The sequence below is a fragment of the Chiloscyllium plagiosum genome, unplaced genomic scaffold, assembly GCF_037043375.1.
Source record: "Chiloscyllium plagiosum isolate Xiang-an unplaced genomic scaffold, Cpla_swu_hap1 HiC_scaffold_44, whole genome shotgun sequence".
Classification (NCBI taxonomy): Eukaryota; Metazoa; Chordata; class Chondrichthyes; order Orectolobiformes; family Hemiscylliidae; genus Chiloscyllium; species Chiloscyllium plagiosum.
Window position 1 is genome coordinate 54,165,510 of NW_028270182.1, and position 14,373 is coordinate 54,179,882.

Sequence of the window (14,373 nt, forward strand, 5' to 3'; positions counted from 1 at the left end):
GCGCAACCCACCCATACCCCTACATTTACCCCTTACCGAACACTACGGGCAATTTAGGATGGCCAATTCACCTGACCTGCACATCTTTGGATTGTGGGAGGAAACCGGAGCACCCGGAGGAAACCCACGTAGACACGGGGAGAACGTGCAAACTCCACACAGTCAGTCGCCTGAGGCGGGAATTGAACCCGGGTCTCCGGCGCTGTGAGGCTGCAGTGAACCACTGTGCCACTGTGCCACCGTGCCACCCACTTCTGGTTTCCGTGGCTTCTGGTGGATAGTTTATCCGTAATCATATCCTTTATCAAACGGGTTGTCCTGAGGATAAGGCCTGCGATCCTTTGGAATATTCTCTGTCGAAACAGTGTCACAGCCAATATAAAATAGTTGTTTGAGTTATTTGAGAGTTTCCGTTTTTCCTGTGTGGAATTTCCCGATGTCATCTTCCAATTGTTCCAAAAAAGGTTTTAGCTATTCTTTTTTTCTTATTTTGATTTCCACATGGAGCCTCATGCTATTTTTGTTTATACTTTGCAACAATTGACCATCCAAATCACTTGTCTCCAATTTTATTCGCTTTATGTCTTTCAACTGATGGGCTCTAAAAATAATAGTCCCAAACCTCTGGTCTTCCAGCAGTTTTCATCATTTGTGCGCCTTTGTTTTCATTGCGTACTCACCCTGACTACATTTGCTTATCATACAAAGTTTACCATCTCATCAATTCATTTTTGATGTTTTTAAAATTTGTTCACGGAATTAAGGAATCACTGGCTAGGTCAGCATTGGTTGCCTATCCCTAATTGCACAGAGGTCAGTAATGAGTCAACCACATTGCTGTGGGACTGGAGTCACATGTAGGTCAGACCAGGTAGGATGACAGATTCCTTCCCGAAAGGACTTTAGTGTACCAGCGAGGTTTGCCCAACAATTAACAATGGATTCATGGTCGTCATGAGATTCTTCATTCGAGATTGTTTTTATTGAAATCAATTTTCACCATCTGCCGTGGAAGGATTTGAACTCATAACGTTATTGTAACATAACTCATAACGTTATGGATTAACAATTCAGCCATAACACCATAAGGCCAACGTCTCCCCATCATGTTTGATAATTGTGAAGTGCTAATTTAAATATCTGCTAATGTTATCAACTGAACTTCCTTTCAGTCTACTTTCCAGTTCATTGTTAGCAACAATTGCCGAAGCTGTTGATTATAACGTAAAAACTAGGAGCAGGAGTAGGCAGTCAGCCCTTCGATCCTGCTCGAACATTCAATAAGATTATGGCTGATTTTTTTGTGGACTCAGCTCCACTTACCCAACCTCTCACTCTATCCGTTATTTTCTTCCATTGTTAGAAAATAAACGTTACTTTAAAACTGTTTCCTGAATAGCGTCAATTACTTCCCGGGCAAGGAATTCCACAGATTAATAACACTCTGGGTGAAAACATTCTTTCTCAATTCAGTACTAAATCTGCTTCCTCTAATCTTGCAGATATGTCCTCTTATCCTAGCTTCACCTGTCAGTGGAAACATCCTCTCTATTTCAATCTGATCCATTCCCGTCATTATTTTGGTTGTTTCTCAAAGATCCCTCTCATTGTTCTGAATTCCAATTAATATAATTCCAATCTACTCAGTCTCTCCTCATAAATCAACCCCTCAGCGCCGGAATCAACCTTCTCTGCACCTCCTCCAGTGCCAGTACATCCTTTCTCAAGTACGGAGACAAAATCTGCACACAGTACTGCAGATGTGATCTCACCAGCACCTTGTAAGCTGTAACATTACCTCTCTGCTTTTAAACTCAACCCCTTTCGCAATGAAGGAGAAAATTACATTTGCCTTCCTAACCACTTCTTGTATCTGCATACCAAAAGTCTGCAATTCATGCCTGATTTTTCTCAAACCTCCAAGGGGCTTTCCCATGTGGATTTAAGTATGATCAGCTGACGATGACTAACATGGAGTTTCAATGGATTGACAGAGAATAATTTTGAAAGTCATGAGTCAAAGTTGCTGATATCCCAGTCTAACAGGGAGCTTCACGTGTGAGCTTTGGGAAGTGAATGAAAATACAAGCAATGACACAGCACCACCAACTGTACAGGGGCTCAAATCATTGTCAAGGAGGGGACAGAGAGAAACACATTCATTTTAAGAACAAATCTGGAAGGGAAAACAAATTTCAGGGATCTATGAGAAATGATCTGAGGAATGAGACTAATCAGAGAAGTGATGCCAGAGAGAGAGTCACTGATAATAATGAGAACTTTAAAATGAGGTATTACCACACCAAAAGCTACTCTAGGTCAACGATTATAGGGGTGATAAGTGAAGTAGCCTCCGTGTGAATTGATCGACAAGCAGCAGAGTTGAGGATAAACTGAGGGTTATGGAGAGTATAAAGTGAGACGCCAATGAGACGATTATTAGAATAGTTGAGACTGGAGCAGACCGAGACATGGATGAAGTTTTCAGAAGCGGAGTATCTAAGGCAGGGATACAGATCAAGGCTGCAATAGAGCTGGGAAATGGGGAAAGTTTTGGTGACAGATACGAAAATTAGGAAGAAACTCAATTCACTTTAAAATGGAATGCTGAGATTGTACACAAACTTGTTCAGGCTCAGGTAAAAGCTGGGAGAGGAATAAAGTCAGTACATGTGGGAGATCACAGCAGAGTTTGATGATACGGGCTCCTGTGTTAGAACAGAACAGTCAGTACTGATTAATTCAGAAATGTAGCAGAAGCAGAAATAGAAATGAATTTATATAAAAAAGAGCATGCCACTAATTCTAGTAGGGGGGGGGGGGGAGGAGGCTGGGGGGTGGGGGGAGCGGTATTGAACATTTCAGTAAGGATGCTGTACTACAGTTATGTAGGAATTCGTGAGTTTACATCTTGAATCCTATTTGCAGATTTGGTCAGTCGTTTTTGTAAGTATGCAAATACCTTGTATGCAGTCCAGAAAAGGTTTACTCATTTGAAGCTTCAGATATTCAGGTCATCTGTTGACAAAAGCTGATAAGCTGGCCTTGTGAACATGAGTGTACTCAAGAGAACGGAATTAATTTAGAAAGTGCTGTATAATATTCACAATGTGCATATGGCAATGATTATGTAAATTATTGGTGGGTCCATCTACAGTTTTAACATTGCTATTTATCTTTGGATATCATAGATGAGTTGTGTACAAGTTTTAACACTATGTCAAAGAATGTACAAAGGTAGGCAGCCGAACTGGGAGCCTGCCATTCAGGCCCTTGTGTTTCCCCTGATTTAATTCGATCACGCTGAGCTGATTATAGCATTGAACCTACATTCCCAACTATTCTGCAAATCTGTTCAGCCTTTCCCTGACCAAGAATCTATCTACTTTTACCTTTAAAAGGTGTTTAGGGTCTTTGCTTCCAGTAAATTTTCAGCTCGAGAAATCCAAAATAAAACCACCTGCAGAAAGGAAAGTTAATTGATGTTTTGAATGGGTGATCCCTCATGTTTAACAAATAAACTATATGTTTGCATGTTACCCGTAAGTCGAAGCATTCTATCCACAGCTAATCTGTTAGGATCCAATAGGATGTTTATCAGATCGTGAGCCAACATAGTCTATTCAGCAAATCAAGTCTGCTCCACAATTCATTACCATCAGGGCTGATTGGTGATCCTCAAATCCGCCTTCTTGCCTTATCCCCATAGCTCTTGATTCCCTTTCTGCTTCGAAATCTGTCCACCATCTGCATTGATTAGACTTAGCGACAGGGTTTCAACAGGCTTATTATTCAGTAACCCTCTGAGTCAGAAGGTAGTCCTCGCCTCCACCTTAAACATATGCTCCCTTTGATTGAGGCTATACCCTCTGATCCTGGACTCTCCCAAAAATGGAGACAACCTTGTTGGCAATGAGCCTGTCAAGCCTACTAAGAATCTGATTTTGTTTTCATTAAGATCTCCTCTCATTCTTCCAAACTCCAATACGTTTTTGACTAAGCTACCCAAGCTCACTCCATAAGAAAATACCTCAATTCTCAGGATTAGTTCTGTGGAGCTTCCCCCATCTGCTACCAACACGTCTATTATCTCCTCTACGTATTTCCTTAGAAAATTTGACCAGAACCCTTCACATTTGTGCAGGTTCAGTCTGCGTAGAAACGTGTACATGTTTAGAATGATATTTATGTACCACCACATTTGAACAAATTCGTATTAGTACGATCCAAGTCCCTATTTTTGCTGAATTGCGTGCCAAGATTTTAACTGTCAAGCCGAGGGCCTGAAATTCCTGAGTCCTTTCTCTTGTAAATTAAGTTCAATCTTCTATTTTGCCTGACAATGTTAATCAGTACAAAGGTTCCAATGCTATATGTCAGATGCCAACTTTGTGTGTACTCACGTTATTTTTTTCTATCTCATGTTAAACTCCTTGCATCATCCTCGCTATTTGCCTTCCCACTTCTGTTTATGTTACTCACAAATATGGAGGTAGTACTTTCATTTCTATACCCAAGTCATTGTGCAGTTAATAATTCTGGCCCCAGCACTGATCCCTGTGGCACCGCACTCGCTCAAGGTCATTATCCCAAAAAATAGTTCTGAGATGCTTCTTTTTCAGCTGATCCTCTCTGCAGACATGTTATACTCAATTAAACAATCAATTTCCTCAATGAGAGCAGGAATTTAACCCATGCTATTAGTATCGTTCTGTTTGATAAACTAACTATCTTGGCAACTTAACTTACCAAGACCCAGTCCCTGACGCAACTGAAACATTAACATCTACCTTTATATTCAATGTTGCTCACAATAACTGATACAATTCTGTGACGTTGCCTCATTACTTATTGTACCTGCATAAAACGTTTTGCAAATAAAGCAGAAGTGCATCCAGATTGCATTGAATCCTATAACTCTGTCATCTCTCAACTTATTTTCTTTCTTCTAATGGACGATTTCGCAAATCTCCATCTCATACATTTGCTTCATCTTGTTTATCTGACTTATCGTTACATTTTTCAAACCATACAAATGTGATGGAAATTGATTACTTGCATATTTTTAAGGGTGGGGGTGCATGTATTCATATTCCTGTTAAGAAGGGATCAAGCATTTTGAGGGTAGAGCAGAATGTTGGACACAAATCAGAAAGAAGTCAATCACGATCTTGTTGAATGTCTGAAAGCGCGGGGCCAAATAGCCCTCATCTGCTTCTAGTTTCTATGCATATTCCTGTACAATTACTTTCCGGATGACCTACTTTTCATCAATATTACCTCGAACATTACAGCACACTATAGGCCCTTTGGCCCTCGATGACGTGCCGACCTACAGAGCCAACTTCAAAAAAACCGTCTCACCTACACTATTGCATTTTTATCCTTATGTCTATCCAAAGGTCATTTAAATGTCCTTAAAGTTCGGATGTCTACTTTTGCTGCAGGCAGGTCATTCTACACCCCTACTACGCTCTGAGTACCGAAACTATCTCGGACATCTGTCCTATATCTTCCCGCCTCAATGTAAAACGATGTCCCCTCGTGCTAGCAATCATCATCCGTGGAAAAAAAGGCTTTAACTGTCCACCGTTTCCAATCGTCTGATTACCTTATATGTCTCAGTTAAGTCACCTCTCAACCTTCTTCTCTCTAACGAAAACAGCCTCAAGTCCCTCAGCCTTTCCTCGTAAGGCCTTCCCTCCATATTGATCATCATCCAAGTAAATCTCCTCTGAACCCTTTCTGAAACTTCCACATCCTTTATATAATGCAGTGACGCGTGAAGCCGCACCAGGTTGTTTTACAGTTGCAGCATGACCTCATGGCTCCGATACTCAATCTCTCTGCTAATAAAGTCTAACACACCGTATGCCTTCTTAATAACCCTATCAAGCTAGGTTGGAACTTTCATGGATCTATGTACATGGACACCGAGATCTCTCTGTTCATCTACCTTGCAAAGAATGTTACCATAAGCCCAGTTCTCTGCAGTCTTGTTACTTCATCCAAAGTGTTACTCCATCCACCTCACACTTTTCCGCATTAAACTCATTTTGGCATCCCTCAGCACAGCTCTGCATCTTATCTATGTCCCTCTGCAACCTACAACATCCTTTGGCACGATTCACAACTATACTGACCTTAGTATTATCTGCAAATTTACTAACCAATCTTTCTACACCCTCATCCATCTCATTTTTAAAAATGACAAAGAACAGTGGACCCAAAATAGATCTTTGCGGTACCCCACTGGTTGCTGAACCCCTGGATGAACATTTCCCATCAACCACCACCCTCTGTCTTCTGTCAGCTAGCCAACTTCTGATCTAAACCACTAAACAACCCTAAAACCCATGCCTCCGTATTTTGTGAAATAGGCTACCGTGTGGAACCTTATCAACTGCTTTACGGAAATCCATATACACCACATCAACCGCTTTACCCTCATCCAGCTGTTTGGTCACCGTGTCAAATAACTCCATCGGGTTTGTGAAGCATGACCTACCCTTCACAAAAAATGTTTACTAGCCCTATCAACTTATTCCTTTCTAGATTATGTTAAATCCTATAATTTATAACCTTTTCCGAAGCTTTATCCACAAATAAAGTAAGGCTCACTGGTCTATCATTCCCAGGGTTGTCTCTACTCCCCTTCTGGAACAAGAGAACAGCATTTGCTATCCTCCAGTCTTCTCGCACAATTCCTGTAGGCAATGACGACATAAAGAGTCAAAGAGTCTGCAACCTCCTTCCTGACTTTCCAGAGAATTGTAGGATAAACCCATACAACCCAAGGGACTTATTTATTTTGACGATTTCCAGAATTGCTCACACATCTTCCATTTGAACCTCAGTCCCATCTAGTCTAGTGGCCTGTATCTTAGTATACTGCTCGACAACATCGTCTTTTTCCAGTGTGAAAAATGACATAAAATATTTATTTAGCGCATTCCCATCTCGTGTGACTCAATGCACAGCTTCCCACTACTATCTTTGATTGGCCCTAATCTTACTCAAGTCATTATTTTGTTCCTGAAATACCGAGAAAAATCCTTTAGATTTTCCTTGATCCTATCTTCAAACGTCTTCTCATGTCCTCTCCTAGCTAGTTTTATATCTTTCTTTAGATCTTTCCTGGCTAATTTGTAGCTCTTAAGCGCTTTAACTGAGCCCTTCATGTCTCACCATAACATCAGACTTATTCTTCCTCTTGACAAGAGATTCAACTTCTTTAATAAACCATAGCTCCCTCGCTTGACCACTTCCTTTTGTCTGACAGGAACAAAGGGCTGAGGAAGGGCTTGTGCCCGAAACGTCGATTCTCCTGTTCCCTGGATGCTGCCTGACCTGCTGCGCTTTTCCAGCAACATATTTTCAGCTCTGATCTCCAGCTTCTGCAGAACTCACTTTCTCCTTTGACAGGCACAGACTTATAAAGGACACACAGTAGCTGTACCTTGAATCAACTCCACATTCCAATTGTACACAATCCCTGCAGTTTTCTTCCCCGTCCTAAGCATCCTAAATCTTGCCGCATTGCATCCTAATTAGCTTTCTCCCAGCTACAACTCTTGCCCTGCTGTATATACCTATCCCTTTCATCGCTAAAGTAAACATAATCAAATTGTGGTCGCTATCACCAATGTGCTCACTTACCTCCAAATCTAAAATCTTGTCCAATTCATTACCCAGTACCAAATCCAATGTGGCATCGCTCCTTGTTAGTCTGTCTACATATCGTGTACACATTGGACAATAACTGATACATCTAAAGTACTTGCACTATAATGTTCCCAGACAATATTTCGAAAATTAAATTCCCCCATAACAATTACGCTGTCACTCTCGCTCATATCGAGAACCATTTTTGCTATCGTTTCCACTACATCTCTGGAACTATTCGGAGTCCGATAGAAAAGTCCCAATAGGATGACCTCTCCTTCCCTGTTTCTAACCTCAGCTCTTACTACCTCAGCAGACGAGTCCTGAAACGTCATTTCTGCCACTGAAATACTGTCCTTGATTAACAATGCCACACCAAACCCCCCAACGCCCCCATCTCTTACTATCTTCCCTCTTCCTACTGAAACATCTAAATCCAGAAACCTGCAATAACCTTTCCTATCTCTGCTCGACAATGTCTCTGAAATGGCCACAACATCGAACTCCCACGTTCTAACCCATGCTGCAAGTTCACCCAAATCATTCCGCATGCTCCTTGCATTAAGGTCGACAGACTATAAACCAGCTTCTTGCTTGATAGTGCCCTCTTGCGACGTTGAAACCATTTTTCTTACCTCACTATTCTCAACCTCCAGTATGTTGGAACTACAATTTCGGTTCCTATACCCCTGCGAAATTAGCTTAAACTGTTCCGGAGAGTATTAGCAAATTTCCCCTCACTCAAGGCTATTGGTACCCCTCTGGTTCAGGTGAAGAGCATTCTGTTTGGAGATGTTCCATTTACCCCAGAAAGTGACCCAATTATCCAGGAATCCAAAACCTCTATCCTGCATCTTCCCTTTAGCCACATGTTCACCTCCTCTTGCTCCCTATTCCTCACCTATTAAATTCATGCAATTCTTTGTAATTACTTGTCATGGAATCTGCAATATGCCTCAGTGTTAATCAATACATTTCCTTAGCCAACACCTTCAAAACTGACAAACACATCCACCCCGAGGGACAAGTGCAGCAGGTAGGTGGGAACACCATCATTGACAAGTTTCTCTGCAAGTCACTTGCTCATCCTGCCTTGAAAACATATTGTTCATTCAGAGTGTTTGTGTCAAAATTCTCGAATTCTCTCTGAATGGCATTTTGGTTCTATCTACACCAAATAGCCTTCAGCAGACCAAAATACAATCAATTGCAAGACAACCTGCAATGAACAATCAACACTGGCTCCATGGGCATATTCAACTCAATACAAGTTATTCAGTTCACCGGTATTTCTGAGATTATTTTCTGTCATCCACCCGGAAAACAGAAACAATGTGTGCAACTCGCCTGGAGTAGGTTCTCTCCATCAGCTAATGGATACATCGATGTATAGCATTGAGGGAGATGATGTAATTTACATCTACTCGTGCCTAGTAAGTTCTGGATCATTGGCACTCAATAGGACTGTGACCTTCATGGTTAATATGAGCCCAGTCTTCACCTGGTGAGTCTAAATAATTTGTTGAAAAGGATTGGGTGACACAGCTGTGACACAACCTCTTCTTTGAACAAGTCTTGCCTCACTCTGTGCTCCTGCTTTCCCAATTTGTTGGGGAAGTGTTCCTAGAAAAATCAGGATGTATTGGTCATATCCAAACTGCCTCAACTCCCTGCCCTAGCCCGACATCAGCCTCCTACTTCTTTACACAGCTTTCCCCATTCTAAAATGTTTGCTCAGTTTGTCAGTCACATTGGATATCCTTCGTGAATCGATGCTACAGCTCAAGCACAACTGAGGAAACCATTCCCAACCTCTCCAACTATTTTCCACAGAGATAAGTACGTTACATTCCACAAATACACAGCATGACCACTTATTGGTGATTAGAGTAGTTCTGTTCGCTGTATTTGATCTCTTCTGTTCATTTCCCTTTCTTTGGAGACAGTGTCAGATGTTCAAGTACTCTCAACAATCTGAATATTGGGACACTCCATCTCTCCAGAAAAATAAATGACAGTGTATATTGTACCATTTTCTGAAGGTCACCTTTTTGAACACCAACACCAGCGGTGCCTATGGATGTAACATTGAAACATAGAAAACGTCGAAACACAGACAATAGGAGGAGGCCATTCGGCGCTTCGAACCTGTCCCATTATTCATCGCGGCATGGCTGATTATCCACCTCAGTAGCCTAATGCTGCTTTCTCCCCATACCCTTCGATCCCATTGCCCCAAGTGCAATAGCGACCCACCTCTTCACAACGTTCAATGTTTTGACTACTTCCTGTAGTAATGATTTCCAGAAGCTCACTACTCGTTGGGTGAAGAAATGTCTCCTCATTTCTGATGCAAATGGTCCACCCTGAATCCTTGGACACTGACAGGTCTGGACACGCCCACCATCCGGAACATCCTCCCTGCATCTACCCTGTCTAGTTCTGTTAGAATTCGATTAGTCAATCTGAGATCCACCCAACTCATTCATCTGAACTCCAGTGAAATCAATCCCTACCTAATCAAACACTCCTCATACATCAGTCCTGCAAAACCCGGAATCAGCCTCGTAAACCTTCGCTGTTATCCCTCAAGAGCAGCAAAATCGTTCCTCAGAAAAGGAGACGAAAACTGCACACAGAATTCTAGGTGTGGCCTCACCAATGCCCTGGAAACCTGCAACAACACATCACTGCTCCTGTACTCGAAATCTTCCACAAAGAAGGCCATCATACCATTTGCTTTCTTTACCGCCTGCTGCACCTGCATGGCAAACGTCAGAGACTGATTAGGCAGGACACCAAGGTCCTGCTGCGAATTCCCATCTCCCAAATTACAGCCATTCAGACAGTAATATATCTTCTTGTTTTGATTTAATAGTGAATAACCTCGCATTTATTCAAATAATACTGCATGTGCCATCGATTTGTCCAACTCACCCAGATTATGCTGAAGGATCTCTGCATCCTCGTCACTGTTCAACCTCCTACCCAACTTGATTGCATTGGAAAACGTTGAGATGTTAAATTTTGTCTCCTTCATCCAAATCATGAATATGTATTTTGAATAGCTGGGGTCCCAGCACCGTTCCCTGTGGCAACCCATCACAATTTGCCATCACTAGACCTAAATCCCTCTTCACCCTTCCGAGTCATATATCCATCGAAATGCCTTTTTAATGCTGGACTTGGAAGAGGCACCACTGCTTCTTTTGGCACTTCATTTCATAGTCGTACCACCCTCTGCATGAAGAAGTTGACTCTTACATCTCTTTGAAGTCTTTCCCCTCTCACCCTGAACAAATGTCCTCTATGTCTAGACATGCCCACTCCAGGGAGAATTACCTTGTCTAATAACACTTTTCATGTTCCTCATGATTTTATAAACCTCTAAATAGTCACCCAGCAGACTCCAGAAGTCCAGGAAAAACAGCCCCAGTCTATTCAACCTCTCCTTATAGCTCAAATCCTCCAAACCTGGCAACATCCTTGTAAATCTTTTCTGAACTGTTTCAACATTCAAAACATCTTTCCGATAAGAGAGAGACCAGAACAGCAAACAAGATAAAAAATATTGCCTAACAATTCCTGTATAATTTCAATTTGACCTTCCAACTCCCAACTCAATGTTCTGTCCAGGAAAATAAAGCATACCAAACACCTTCTTCACTTTCCTATATACCTGCGACTTCAATTGTAAGGTACTATGAACCTGCACTCCAAGGTCTCTGTTCAGCAACACACCCCCAAGACCTTTCTATTGATTGTATAAATGCTGCTATGATTTGCCTTTCCAAAATGCAGCACCTCACATTTATCTAAATTAAACTTCATCTGCCACTCTTCAGTAAATTTTATTCTGAGATAGCAATCTTTGATGTCCACAAGACCTCCAATGTGGGTGTCATCTGCAGATATCTATATCACAATATTCACTTCCAAACCACTTATATAAATGATGAAAAGTAGTGGAAACAACACTGATCATTGTGGCACACCACTGGTCTCAAGCCTCCAGTTTGAATGGCAAACCTCCACCACCACCATACTCTGCCTTCTACCTTTGAACCAGTTCTGTAGCCAAATGGCTAGTTCTCCCTGTATCCAGTGAGATCTCACCTTGCTAACCATCCAGCAAGAGGAACCCTGTCGAATGCTTTAGTGAAATGCATATCGATCACACGTACAGCTCTGCCCCCATCAATCCTCTTCATTAATTCTTCCAAAAACTCAATCAAGTTCGTGAGACATGATTTTGCACACTCAAAACCATGTTGTCTACCCAAATTCAGTAATTACCTTTCCAAATACATGTAAATCCTGTCCCTCAGGATTCCCTCCAACATCTTGCCCACCACTGATGTCTGGCTCACTGGTCAATTCTTCCCTGGCTTTTCCTTACCAACTTTCTGAAAGAGTGGCACTATGTTAACCATCTACTATTCTCCTGGCCCCTCACCTGTGACTATGGATGACACAAATATCTCAGCAAGGGGCCCAGCAATCACTTCCGAGGTTCCAATAGTGTTGTAGGGTACAACTGGTCAGGTCCTGGGGATTTATCCACCTATTTGCATTTTATATATCCAGCACCTCCTCCTCTATAATGTGAACTTTTTTAAAAAAAAAAGATTTCGCCATCTACTTCCTACATTCTATAATCTTCCGTGTCCGTCTTCACAGTAAACATTAATGCAAAATTTTCAATTAAATCTCCACCACCTCCTGCGGTTCCACATGTAAGCTGCATTGCTGATCTTTGTTTTTAGCTTTAACCTGTTTGATGAGAGATAAAGCTAACGACTGGATATTATGACACGTGTTTCAATCCTTTTAGAATTTTTAAAAAAGTGCAGTAATTCTGTGCAACACGCTTAATACAGTAAATATTATGACAGAGACAGTTACCAGGGACACCAACGATAGCGAGGATGGGATAGTAGCCAGCTTGGATCACCCAAAGTACACACATGATCCGTGTTGACAAGGATGGCCAATCCTGAGAAAGCCAGTAAAGACCACGGGATAAATGCCTGTCCATTGTCATAACATGGCAGTTTAATGCTATTAGAATCTGATCCATTGCTGTAACATTCCAGTCTGATGTTCTCATATTCTGATCCATTGTTGGAACATTCCAGTCTAATGTTCCCATATTCTGATCCATTGTTGGAACATTCCAGTCTAAATTTCTCCTATTCTGATCCATTGCTGTAACATTCCAGTCTAATCTTCTCAGATACTGATCTCTTATCTCCCTTTCTGTGGAACTGCTGATCCCTGTTAGTGTCGGGATGATGTTTCTACAGATGCTATAGGCTAGCTTATTGAAAGGACGCCGGTATTAATACAAAAGAGAAACTGCCCAGGGATAATGCTGGAATCCATGGAGATTTACATTAATTACAATCTCTGACCACAGAGCTCCAGTTAACTTCTTTCAATCTAACACCTTTTCTGTCATAATGAAGCAGAACATTTATGATTCTAAATAGAAGACATTGCAGTCATCGAGGGAGGAATGACTGGAAATAGAATAAAAACAAGAAACATTCTAACTTCTATCAATTGCATTATCAAGTTCCTTTCGAAATTTGCAGAGTACGAAATCTGGAAAAATAATAAGCTGTTGCTTTTCACACACACACACAGACAAAATACAAAAATCTGAATATGTGCATGGCGAATTCCATTTCTTCCTTTGACACAATGGGCTGAAGGGCCTATTTATGAGTTGGAGGTCTTTATGATACATTGTGCATCAAAACGAAATAGGATCAAATGTTATTGAATTAAATTTGTTTAGGAATTATAATCCCAATGATTAAAGGCAAGTGAGAATCTGTATATGCCATTGACCGAAAGAAAAATCAAACAAACACAAAACGGTGGGAATGCTGTTTAGATAATATTCCCTAGTCATTGGAGTTTGAGCAGTACATTTTTGGAATCATGTCAAATAAACTCAATGCAGAGTCGAGTGATGAATTCGTAAGAGATGAGGAGCGAGTTCTGTCAATATATACGAATCAAAGAAGGTTTAAAACAGTGAGCAGCAACAGTACAAATTGATGACACTGTTTATAACTGCATTTGAAGCATTTTCAGAGCCAGTTTACTTGTTTGATTTGTGAGATAATGTGTTGGTCGTCTGTGGGAATGGTGAGAGTTGGACCTATATCTACGGGTGTTTATGTGAAGGAGCAGTGATCTTATTCAGATGGAAATGTTACAGAAACTATTTGACAGGTAGCTGTTAAGGTCATGTTTCCCCATTTCCGAGTATCAGAAGTAGGTTGCACAGCTTATAGTCTGGGCCCCACACATTTCAGGCGAAAATAAGGAAGTATTTATTCTCTTAATGGTGTTCTGGTTCAAGCCAGACCCCTCAACATAGGCGAAAATAAGGAAGTATTTATTCTCTTAATGGTGTTCTGGTTCAAGCCAGACCCCTCAACATATTTTTAAAGGATGCAGCCTGGACACTAACGTTTTCTTAGTTTAAAGTCAAATGTGAGATGGATATTCCAGGTGAGATGCAGCTGGTCAAGCCACTTGGTTTTAAGCAAGCAGAATTTATTTAAACACAACAGTTAAAACAAGAAAACAGAATTTAGAACAACTTTAATATTGATAACGTTAACTGATGCGATACAGCAACATTATTGGTGCATTGTTCCAATCATGTCACATCCCATAAACACATTCTTT